Source organism: Aegilops tauschii, chromosome 6 (assembly GCF_002575655.3).
Source record: "Aegilops tauschii subsp. strangulata cultivar AL8/78 chromosome 6, Aet v6.0, whole genome shotgun sequence".
Classification (NCBI taxonomy): Eukaryota; Viridiplantae; Streptophyta; class Magnoliopsida; order Poales; family Poaceae; genus Aegilops; species Aegilops tauschii.
The window spans coordinates 485,671,717-485,684,320 of NC_053040.3; the positions used below are offsets into that span (position 1 = coordinate 485,671,717).

Here is a 12,604-nt window from a genome sequence, read left to right on the forward strand (position 1 = left end):
TGCCATTTATGATCACAAACAATCTTGTTGTATGATTGTTTTCATGGACTTCAAAGAAGAGATATCCTAGAAGTTGAGTGCAGTTGGAGGGGCCTCAGTCCTTTTGAGCCAAGAAAAGTTGATGGGGCCTGTCCAAGCTATGAATAGTATATGGGAAAGTGTCGAAATATTTTGTGTTTCCATGGTTTCTAAATGGTAGGAGGTATGTGTAGTAACCCGTACGGTTTTAAGTACCTAATTTCATGTGTAAAAGTTTGCCAGGGAATTCTGGTTGTAGAATCTTGGAATAAGGAAACAAAATCCTACATGTGTCATATTGAAATAATGAGTGAAGTGCACTGTAGGTCCTTGAACTATTTCAGGGGTGTGATGTAGGTCCTCAAACTATGAAAATCGTCATCCAGGTTCTCGAAGTGCAGTAAGTGTGTTATTCAGGTCCAAAATCTCCCTGACCCCCTCTAATTGGCCAGCTGATGCCGTTAACCGTGAACACTAAAAAGTAAACCGTGAATAGTAATAATAGCATTCTAGTTCCAACATCATTTCTGTTCATGGTTTATTGTTCAGTCTCACGGTTAACGGCGCCAGATGGCCCGTTAGAGGGGGAGATTTTGGACCTGAATGACACATTTACAGCACTTCGAGGACCTAGATGACGATTTTCGTAGTTTGAGGACCTACGTGACACCCCTGAAATAGTTGGAGGACCTACGTGACACCCCGGAAATAGTTCGAGGACCTACAGTGCACTTCACTCTTAAATAATGGATAATAACAGACATGCTTTCATGAGATGATTAATCTTAAACATAAAAGGGCCTCCATGTGCCACCTATCATTTGTAATGCCCAATAAAGAGTTCTATGTTCTTGTATGACTTTATTTGTTTTGTTCATTATATCTGGTCGTATATGTTACCGAATTACATTGCAAGTGAAGTGGATCTCAATATTTTCATATGTGATTGGCTATCTTTTTTATACATGTGAAATTTGATATGCAATCAGTAACAACCAACCTGCAATGAGTAGGAAGGCATAGTGATGTAATCAGTAACCCGATATTGAATCCTAATAATGATATCAACAAAAGAATGTTCTCAATTTTTTAAGGCCCGTGGCAACGCACGGGCACTCTACTAGTTAGACTAGGGGTACAATGCTTGGGTTCGAAGTACTTAGCAGTAAAACTTGCATGAGATCAGCGTAATTGTAGGAATGTGTCGGGCAGCTGATGGCATTTGTCCTGAAACTGTTAGCTCATAGAATGATTCATTCATCGCCTGCTTATCAATCATCGGAAGCAAATGTATAGGTGATCTATTATTTTTTTTGGGGGGGGGGGGGGGGATGTTAGTGCTGGGTTTGATTGTTGGCCGCAAGACCATGTGTATGAAAAAGTAATATTGGTGCTATGAAACAAAAGGTAATTTATTCTTTGCTACTTTATCACGCTCAAAAGGTGCAAGTGCTAATTTATTTCACTACTCCCAAAGTGAAATAAATTAAAATCTCCCAAAGTGGTGCCATATATCAGGGGGTTATTTTACCTTTTCTTTAGTCTAAACACGCTCACTTTATATATTAATTAAAAGTATCCAACAAGATTTTTTTTTGAGAACTATCCATCAAGATACAATGTAGACCGGGGGACTGAATGAGCCATAGATGACGGCCCACAGGAATACCTAGAGCGTATTTAGCGAGGTTTTTTTTTAATTGATTTAGCGAAGCTTTTTTTTTTTGAGCGAAAGATTTAGCAAAGCTATGTGCCTTGAAATTGGAAGATCTTTAGTGGGCCGCATTTGAGTGTTCTTCATAGCCTTACAGTTGTGTTGAAATGGGCCTATGGGCTCAATTGTGTACCTTAGCCCGAGCCCAATATTAATAGGTCCACCAGAGGAGAGAGATATGCATACATCGTCTGCCCTAACGCCGTCCCCTCCCCACCCACCCTCCGGCGGCGGCGGCCACCGATCTCCTCCCCGGACTTGTCCCCTAAACCAGCTCCGCTCCAGATGCTACCTTCCAGATGATGAAGGAAGATCAAATTCATTCTGCAGCCGGATTCGAAGAAGGAAGGGACAGGTGCCAATTTCGTTCTGTCTTCGGATTCCAAGAGGAAAGGGATCAATTTCGGTTTGTATTAGAAAAAGGAGCTGTTTTTGTAAATCTAGATATTTTAAATCGTTATAGTAAATCGGTCGGTTTACGGATTCCACACCGGCCAGAAGAGGATTCGGAAACCTCCCGTCTCCGTCTCTTCTTTTGGGATTGGGATCCGAGGAGGTTATTATATAAGATCAGGCTGGGCGCCGGCGATTGTCGCACACAGAGGGGTCATCCGTTCAAGATTCGTTTTTGTTTGTGTTCTGTTTATCCTCGCAAGTTGGTCTCTTTTGTCATCGCATCAACATGAAGTTTAATAGGGGTCGCCGCCACCGACGGAACGTAAGTCGGTGCTTATGTTTTGTTTCATTCATTCATTTTATGAAAGTCAATTTATCGATCTATCACCGATGACTAATCTTCCACCTCGCAAAATGCAGTCGAAGGCAGAAGTTGATAGTGGAGACATGCTAAGCAAGCTGCCTGGCGATATACAAGCTTGTAATGGGGACAGGCTAAGTGAGCTGCCTGCCGATGTGCTGCTCAACATTCTCGAGAGGGTGGGCACACTTGATGCTGTAAGAACCTGCATCCTTTCGAAGCAGATGCAGAAGCTGCCAGCTATGCTCTCGCAGATCGTCATTGATCTCAGCCCTCGTGATTTGTTTCAAAAAAGTGATGTCGTGGCTGATGTGACCAACAAGATTCTTAGTAGGAGGCCTCCACGGATCACCATTCGCAAGCTGAAGCTCAAATTTGTCTTGAGTCCTTCTCGCTGCCTTTCCATCGGCAAATCCGTTGGCCTCGCCATGGCAACTCAGAAATTTGATGCAGCTGAGTTTGAGATCATGACGCCGATGGATTTCCATCTTTGCACTGATGCCTATCGCCTGCTCTTTGCTGAGCAGTTCAATAATTTTGTTCATGATTGTCCAGATGCATTTGCTGGTCTCACGCGGCTGCATCTACGAAATATGAGGTTTGGTGAATCAGACATACCCAACATCCTAAGCAATTGCAAGCGGCTGGAGTCACTGTCTTTCTTCATGTGTGGTGTGGGGATCAGTTCGGTTCTGCATGTGGAACACACTCAACTCGTCGAGCTTGTTATGTCCTATTGTGTATTCAAAACAGTGGAGCTCAGCTCTCTACCAAAACTCCAAAGGATGACCTTTGGTGATTGGCCCTGTGATGAAAATCCGTTGGTTCTTGGTTTTGTCCCTCAGCTTTCCAAGCTCAGTCTTGCTAATCCAAACTTTTCAGGCAAGACCCACAACTGAAGCAAGCTGCTTGCTAATGCCCCTACTGTAAACGATTTGTTTCTGGAGTTTCGAAGTGAAAAGGTACTCACTCTAATCATCTCTATCCCATTCTTGTTTATTGTATGATGTTTTATATCTGACGGTGGTAACTTATGCATCACTTGATGATGCAATTTATGCACAACTTGCACGCATTCTTAATTCTAATTTGTTTTATCTCTCCCAGATCTGGGTTCAACCAGAATGCCCGAAAGTGATTGCTCCTGTACTCGCCAAATTACGGTTTGTGAATCTGGATCACCTCCCCGAAGAATGTGATATTTCTTGGACAATGTTCCTTCTTGAAGCTGCACCATCCGTAGAGGACCTTTGCATCACAGTATGGGATCATAAGTGCCGAAAGAAGTCACACAAGAGTTACTCTGAGAAAACAGATGTGAAGTGGGAGGCATCTGATCCTGATTTTAAGCACAAGAATCTGGCGAGGCTAACTATTTACGGCTTCCAGTCCGATGACAATTTCACAAGATACGTCAGGCGTGTTATTCAAGCTGCGGTGAATATCAGGAAGGTATCTCTGCACGACAGGAAGGTATGCAAGCTCTGTGCTGAAAAGTTTCCTCATGCTGAGGTTCGTCCTTCGGGTTATCCACGGACCAGCGAGGAGATGGATTTGTCGAGGAAGAAGATGACAGCGGCGTCAGGCGGCGGCTTGTCCTGATATTCACTTTTGCTCATAAACAGTTGATTTGAACGTGAATGTGGTTGGAAGGAGCAATGTTGGTTTTCTGCAGAAATGGGCTCCCTCTGTCCAGCGGCCAGCGAGGGCAGTTCATTTGGGAATGCTTTGCTGAAGATTTGCAACGCTCGATCAGTTCATCATCGATCTTTGCACTTGGGTTTTTTTTTTACCGCGAGATGTAGGTGACCTGATGTGGGGTTAGCGTCTTCGCATGCTGACTATTTGTGCAGAAAAGAAAGTTGAGTGCTTCTTTATTTGGCCGGCTATAGCTAGCACGACTGTCCTAGTTCGTTAATTGTACTCAAACGACAAACGATTCTGATCAAGGTGCTTGGAGAATTATACAAGACCCAAGTTCATTGTTGAAAGCCAGGTACTTTCCGCATTGCCATCTCCTGGACGCCACACTGGGCACGTTCCCCTATCAGGTTTGGCGCTCGCTGTTGGAACTTGGAAGGACGGGACACCCTTTCACTTGGGACTCATCAAGGCCTTGTTCGGTTGATGGAGATTCAATCCCCTAGTGGATTCAATCCACGCAGGGGTTTGGTGACACCCACCCCGTCACCCAATCCTCATTATTTCCTTTCCTTCTAATCCCTGTCACTTTAGATTCATTCGGTTAATCCCCAAAATCCCTAATCCTACAAATTCATAGTGTGAGAGGGGAAGGAAGATGAGGGGATGGTAGGGGCGTTGGATCTTACCGGCGAGATGGTCGCCATACGGAGAGGTGAGGGCCGCCACCGCCGCAGCCTCGAGGTTACCGCGCCGCCACCACTGCTGCCGTCGAATCGCGGGAGAGACAGGGGTCGAGCGAAGGACTCCGTTTTTTTTTCTGTACCGTTTCATTCGTCGGGCAGGGTTTGGTTCCACGGGATGGGAGGAGAGGTTTTTTTCCCGGTGAAAACCCAGTAGTTTCGGAGGGAATAGGCCGGGGTTTGACCTCCGCCGGGTTAAACCGAACACACCTATATGACTGACCGGGATCCAACCCCCGCAGGGTGAAACCCACGTGGATCGGGGGGGTTTTGACGCAAATCCCGGCGGGGCTAGGGACAAACGAACAAGGCCTAAAGGGTATTGGCTCTCTGGTTCTTCGACACACATCTGGACCGAGAATTGGCTTCCAAGGGACTATAAGCTTCGGCCTATTTGTCCTATATATCAAATGATCCGCCTCAATTTGTGTCCGAATTGATCAATCCAGCTACAAGGTCGTGGGATAGACAAGTACTGATGCAGCAGTTCATTGCACCGGACACTGAAGTGATCCTAAATATCCCTCTTAGCTCTCGGATACAGGAAGATTTTTGGGCATGGCACTATGAGAAGAGAGGTGTTTTCACGGTACGATCAGCGTAAATGATGATCTCTGCTGTGAAGAAACAAAGGGAGGATTGGCTAGAGCACAGGGCGAGCAACTCAGATATCCAGGCCACAAAACGTTCATGGACATCACTCTGGAAAGTTAAGATCCCTTCGAAGGTGCGCATTTTCGTGTGGAGATTGGCTCATACTTCCCTCCCGACGGGGTCGGTGAGGCATGACAAGAAGATGGCGGACAGTCCAGTCTGTTCTATATGCAATGCATCGATCGACTCATGGCGGCATTCACTTATCGGATGACAAGATGCGTTTGGGCTCTCGGCGACGAAGAAACCCTGAAACATGTGATATCGAACCAAACAGAAGACGCAAATGTCTGGGTCTTCTGGCTATTTGAAACTCTGAAGGAAGAAGAACTTGTGCAGGTTGTGATAACCATGTGGGCGATATAGTGGACTCGGTGGCGAGAAATCCACGATGACCAATATCAGAGCCCTCTCACCACAATGGGTTTCATTAATAAGTACTAGGAGGATCTTCAAATTGCCACGGTCAAGAGAAACCGTGATCATGTGCCACACGCGATAACACAAAGGAAGCAGTGATGGATCCCTCCCACGGATGGTGCCTGCAAATTCAATTTGGATGGTGGTCTATCAACGCTGGGTGACAAAGGAGTTGCAGCGGCAATCTGCAGAGATGAATCAGGAGTGTTTTTGGGAGCCTCAGTTGTCGTTTTTGCGGGCTATCTGAACTAGCAATCTTGGAAGCGATGGCATGCAGTGAGGCATTGGTGCTGGCCCAAGACCTTAATCTCAGGAAGAGGATCATAGCATCGGATTGCCTTGAAGTCGTGAACAATATCAAGAATGGAGCCTCTTCGTCCTATGCTTCAATTCTTAGGGATATTGAGTCTAGCGGAATAAACTTTGATAGTGTTAGTTTCTGTTTTGAGTCAAGAGAGTCCAATTTTGAAGCTCACTCTGTTGCTAAAGGAGTTTCTTCTCTTTCGGTTGGACGCCATGTGTGGCTAGGGACTGACATTGCATGTATTCCGTACGTTGTCAATGTTGAATAAAATCTCTAGTTACCCCTAAAAAATCAAGGTGCTTGCAGGAATATATTTTTAGGAGAAAGGTATTTGGCGAACCACCTGAAATTAGCGATATAGAACCAAACGGCGCGTTTATCGTTTGATCAGAATCGCTCGGCCATGATCAATTGCCTCCGCCCATTTTCTCTTTTTTTTCGCGTGTGCTTTGCAAGCCACGTCTCCACTTCTCCTGCAAGTCCAAGGTAAATAGCCAAAAAAATTGCTATGAACCATTTAGTCTAGCGGACTTTTTTTTCATTACATACAACACACGTTCCTTTCTTAGTCACACATAACACCACATGCTACATGTATCTTTGTACTATTAGTTTTAACTCAAACAAATAGCGATCAAACCGTTTATTCTACTGTTTCTCCTGCACATTACACACCAGTTCACCTGGTCATAGTTATTAGTCTGCTCATGGTAAAGTTACCAAGCTGCTCATGTCATACATACAAACACTATGGTAACTTTGACTCAGGAAAAAAATGATTCAAACATACCCGGTAATTTATGTGTAAATAGCATGGTAATATACGCACCACAGACCTGATAACTTATGTAACTTTATCGTGAAAGAAAGATGTTGAAAAACATTCCTCCAGTAACTTATGTGTAAATAACATGATAATATACACACCACAGACCTAATAACATATGAACAAACACCATGGTAACTTTTTGACCCCGCCCCCCCTAAATTACATGATAACACACACCGCAATAAATTTTAGACCCCGGAAAATAACTTATTGAAAAACATACCCCCGAATAACTTTTGTGTAAATAACATGGTAATATGCGGAGGCGCAGGTTTGGTCTATGGGTGTAGATACACCCTATATGGAAAAATAGTAATTAAATAAAAATTCAAACAATCTAAAAATATTTTTGAAATAAACTGAACCTCCCATTGTACTTGTGAAAAAACCAAACTTTTGACTTCTTCAAGAAAAAAAACATTTTTTAGGGCAAAATAGTGTGAATAGTGACCTATAATAGCAAATAAAAAATTTGCCCTAAAGTCAGCGCTGGTTTTTTATTCGTGAAAATTTATATACTAGTGCAAAAGAAAGTCAAGTTTATATATTCGTGAAATCCTGGCAGGATTCCGGGGCCTCCATGGTCGAAGTAATGGCGAGGTGGCTACCCTTATGTTGATTCCCACTTCAGACCCCGTTCACAGGTGAGGTTTTTGGTATTGGTTCGTATGGTGGAGTCTCTTTGTTGTAACCGATATCTGATTGCATGGGGCGGAAGTAGTTAACCAGGAGAAATTGATGACATGTGGTATGACCGCTAGTATGGTCGGGCACGCTCGTATCACGCATTGCCTTCTTTTCTGGAGCATGAGGCGAAACCTGGTTTCTTCTCATGTGTTCTTCTCTTCGTAAACAAGATTCTTGTGACTTCCAATCAACTTATTTTCCCACCAAAAATTGGGATTTTCCAATGAATGCTCCAAATCTCTTGATTCTTGGGATATTGGTGAAATCAGACAGAATGGGCTCATGTACTTGGTAAAATGTAGTAAATCCTACGTCTATGATGCAGAAATGCTAAATATACTATGATGCGGGATGCAATCATCAACAGTTGGTCCTCTGGGTGTGCGTTGTTTTAAACTTTATACGTACGCTCTCTCCTGTGTATTAAGGCAATGAAAAATTTGTTGCATCAAAATAAGTCACAATTGTAAGGACATTTGAGTTACGAGTAGAGATGTCATCAATTTGGAGGTGGAGACGACACTGATGGTGTAGTAAGAGTGACATAATAGAACAAAAGCATTGAGCCGAAAGCGGATTGATTTAGGTGGAGGTGGCCTTATCTAACACATCACAGGGTAATACTTTTACACATAAGTATTACCCATAATGGTGTATAGTAGGAGATCTCAACAACATAGTCAAAGTTTATAGCGTTATAGTTAAGTAATGAATTAGCCCATGAAAGGCATACATTTCAAATTAACTTCTTTGCAGTAGAAATGTTTTAGGAATGTTGATGATATCTTTGCAGGGGGAAACAAGACTAAACATATAGAATATGATTCCAATAATAAACACATATGATGACTATCTACTAAATCCCCCAAGAACAAGAAGAACAATTATGACCAAGAAACAAGCTAGCGCTGCAAAGAGCGAGAATGGTAGGGGATTGAAGGATAATTACCTCATATAGTCTAGAATCTTCTGCTTTGTCAAATAAACTTGTTAGTCTACTACTCTAGAAACCTCTTAGGAACCACTATGAAGTTACTTGTTACATATACACTCCAAAGAACTCTACTGGGTCTTATAGATAATTAATGATACTATTGGCAATCCCATGATTTTTTATATAAAACATCACAAAGTAAATTTAAAATAAAAGAATATTTGTGATAAGAGTATCACTTTATAAGACCATATATATTATAAGCATGATTATGTTATTACTTATGATATTTTTATTCACAAACAGTATATCAAAGAATGTGTCAATACAAATTGAGATATGTTTAGTGCCAATATGAGTTATGAAAAGGTATAAAAAGTTCACACAACAAATATGCATTAAAAAAGCAAACTAAGACAAACTGCTTGTGTGTAAAAGGACTAAGGTGAAGCAATAAATGCAAAAGATAAATTTGCCTGAAAGAAAAAAAGTCTTGAGGTTAAGAGTAGATTTACTCCTACAGAACTGTTGGAAATATGCCCTCGAGGCAATAATAAATAGGTTATTATTATATTTCCTTGTTCATGATAATCGTTTATTATCCATGCTAGAATTGTATTGATAGGAAACTCAGATACATGTGTGGATACATAGACAACACCATGTCCCTAGTAAGCCTCTAGTTGACTAGCTCGTTGATCAATAGATGGTTACGGTTTCCTGACCATGGACATTGGATGTCGTTGATAACGGGATCACATCATTAGGAGAATGATGTGATGGACAAGACCCAATCCTAAGCCTAGCACAAGATCGTGTAGTTCGTTTGCTCAGAGCTTTTCTAATGTCAAGTATCTTTTCCTTAGACCATGAGATTGTGCAACTCCCGGATACCGTAGGAATGCTTTGGGTGTACCAAACGTCACAACGTAATTGGGTGACTATAAAGGTGCACTACAGGTATCTCCGAAAGTGTCTGTTGGGTTGGCACGAATCGAGACTGGGATTTGTCACTCCGTGTAAACGGAGAGGTATCTCTGGGCCCACTCGGTAGGACATAATCATAATGTGCACAATGTGACCAAGGAGTTGATCACGGGATGATGTGAGTTACGGAACGAGTAAAGAGACTTGCCGGTAACGAGATTGAACAAGGTATCGGGATACCGACGATCGAATCTCGGGCAAGTAACATACTGCTAGACAAAGGGAATTGTGTACGGGATTGATTGAATCCCCGACATCGTGGTTCATCCGATGAGATCATCGTGGAACATGTGGGAGCCAACATGGGTATCCAGATCCCGCTGTTGGTTATTGACCGGAGAACGTCTCGGTCATGTCTGCATGGTTCCCGAACCCGTAGGGTCTACACACTTAAGGTTCGATGACGCTAGGGTTATAGGGAAAGTATGTACGTGGTTACCGAATGTTGTTTGGAGTCCCGGATGAGATCCCGTACGTCACGAGGAGTTCCGGAATGGTCCGGAGGTAAAGATTTATATATAGGAAGTATGGTTTTGGCCACCGGAAGTGTTCCGGGCATCACCGGTAGTGTACCGGGACCACCGGAGGGGTCCGGGGGTCCACCGGGAGGGGCCACGGGGCCCCGGAGGCATACATGGGCCAAGTGTGAGAAGGGACCAGCCCCTAGGTGGGCTGGGGCGCCTCCCCACCAAGGCCCATGCGCCTGGAGAGAAGAGGGGGCAAACCCTAGGGTAGATGGGCCCTTAAGGCCCATGCCTGGTGCGCCTCCCTCTCCCCCCACTTGGCCGCCACCCTAGATGGGTTTTGGGGCTGCCGCACCCCTTGGGGTGGAAACCCTAGAGGGGGCGCAGCCCCCTCCCTCTCCCCTATATATAGTTGAGGCATTGGGGGCTGCAAACACATGAGTTTTCCTCTCCCTGGCGCAGCCCTACCTCCTCCTCCTCCTCTCCCGCGGTGCTTGGCGAAGCCCTGCGGGATTGCCACGCTCCTCCATCACCACCACGCCGTCGTGCTGCTGCTGGATGGAGTCTTCCCCAACCTCTCCCTCTCTCCTTGCTGGATCAAGGCGTGGGAGACGTCACCGGGCTGCACGTGTGTTGAACGCGGAGGCACCGTTCTTCGGTGCTTAGATCGGAATCAACCACGATCTGAATCGCTACGAGTACGACTCCTTCATCCGCGTTCTTGCAACGCTTCCGCATCGCGATCTACAAGGGTATGTAGATGCACTCCCCTTCCCCTCGTTGCTAGATTACTCCATAGATTGATCTTGGTGATGCGTAGAAAATTTTGAATTTCTGCTACGTTCACCAACAGTGGCATCATGAGCTAGGTCTATGCGTAGTTTCTATGCACGAGTAGAACACAAAGTAGTTGTGGGCGTCGATTTTGCCAATTCTTCTTGCCGCTACTAGTCTTATCTTGTTTCGGCGGCATTGTGGGATGAAGCGGCCCTGACCGACCTTACACGTACGCTTACGTGAGACAGGTTCCACCGACTGACATGCACTAGTTGCATAAGGTGGCTAGCGGGTGTCTGTCTCTCCCACTTTAGTCGGAACGGATTCGATGAAAAGGGTCCTTATGAAGGGTAAATAGAAATTGGCATATCACGTTGTGGTTTTACGTAGGTAAGAAACGTTCTTGCTAGAAACCTATACCAGCCACGTAAAAACTTGCAACAACAATTAGAGGACGTCTAACTTGTTTTTGCAGCATGTGCTATGTGATGTGATATGGCCAGAAGATATGATGAATGATATATGTGATGTATGAGATTGATCATATTCTTGTAATAGGGATCACGACTTGCATGTCGATGAGTATGACAACCAGCAGGAGCCATAGGAGTTGTCTTTATTTTTTGTATGACCTGCGTGTCATTGAATAACGCCATGTAAATTACTTTACTTTATTGCTAAGCGCGTTAGCCATAGAAGTAGAAGTAATCGTTGGCGTGACGACTTCATGAAGACACAATGATGGAGATCATGATGATGGAGATCATGGTGTCATGCCGGTGACAAAGATGATCATGGTGCCCCGAAGATGGAGATCAAAGGAGCAAAATGATATTGGCCATATCATGTCACTATTTGATTGCATGTGATGTTTATCATGTTATGCATCTTATTTGCTTAGAACGACGGTAGTAAGTAAGATGATCCCTCACTAAAATTTCAAGAAACGTGTTCCCCCTAACTGTGCACCGTTGCGAAGGTTCGTTGTTTCGAAGCACCACGTGATGATCGGGTGTGATAGATTCTAACGTTCGAATACAACGGGTGTTGACGAGCCTAGCATGTACAGACATGGCCTCGAAACACAAGCAAAACACTTAGGTTGACTTGACGAGCCTAGCATGTACAGACATGGCCTCGGAACACAAGAGACCGAAAGGTCGAACATGAGTCATATAGCAGATACGATCAACATGGAGATGTTCACCGATGATGACTAGTCCGTCTCACGTGATGATCGGACACGGCCTAGTTTGACTCGGATCATGTATCACTTAGATGACTAGAGGGATGTCTATCTGACATACACGTTTTGATGACTACTTGATTGTTCAGTGCGTAATGCTAACGGTTTAGAATTGTGGCACCAAAGACGGTTTTGAAACGTCGCAGAACATATGAGATGTTTCGAAGACTGAAATTGGGATTTCAGACTAGTGCCCACGTCAAGAGGTATGAGACCTCTGACAAGTTTCTTAAGCCTGCAGAATAAGGGAGAAAAGCTCAATCGTTGAGCATGTGCTCAGATTGTCTGAGTATCACAATCGCTTGAATCGAGTGGGAGTTAATCTTCCAGATGAGATAGTGATGGTTCTCCATAGTCACTGCCACCAAGCTATTAGAGCTTCGTGATGAACTATAAATATCAAGGATAGATGATGATCCTTGAGCTATT

General features: G+C 44.1%; 1 pseudogene; it reads left to right on the plus strand.

The window, feature by feature from the left end:
• Positions 1-1,945: 1,945 nt before the first annotated feature.
• On the plus strand, positions 1,946-4,480 carry LOC109732083 (uncharacterized; annotated as a pseudogene).
• The last annotated feature ends 8,124 nt before the right edge of the window (positions 4,481-12,604 follow it).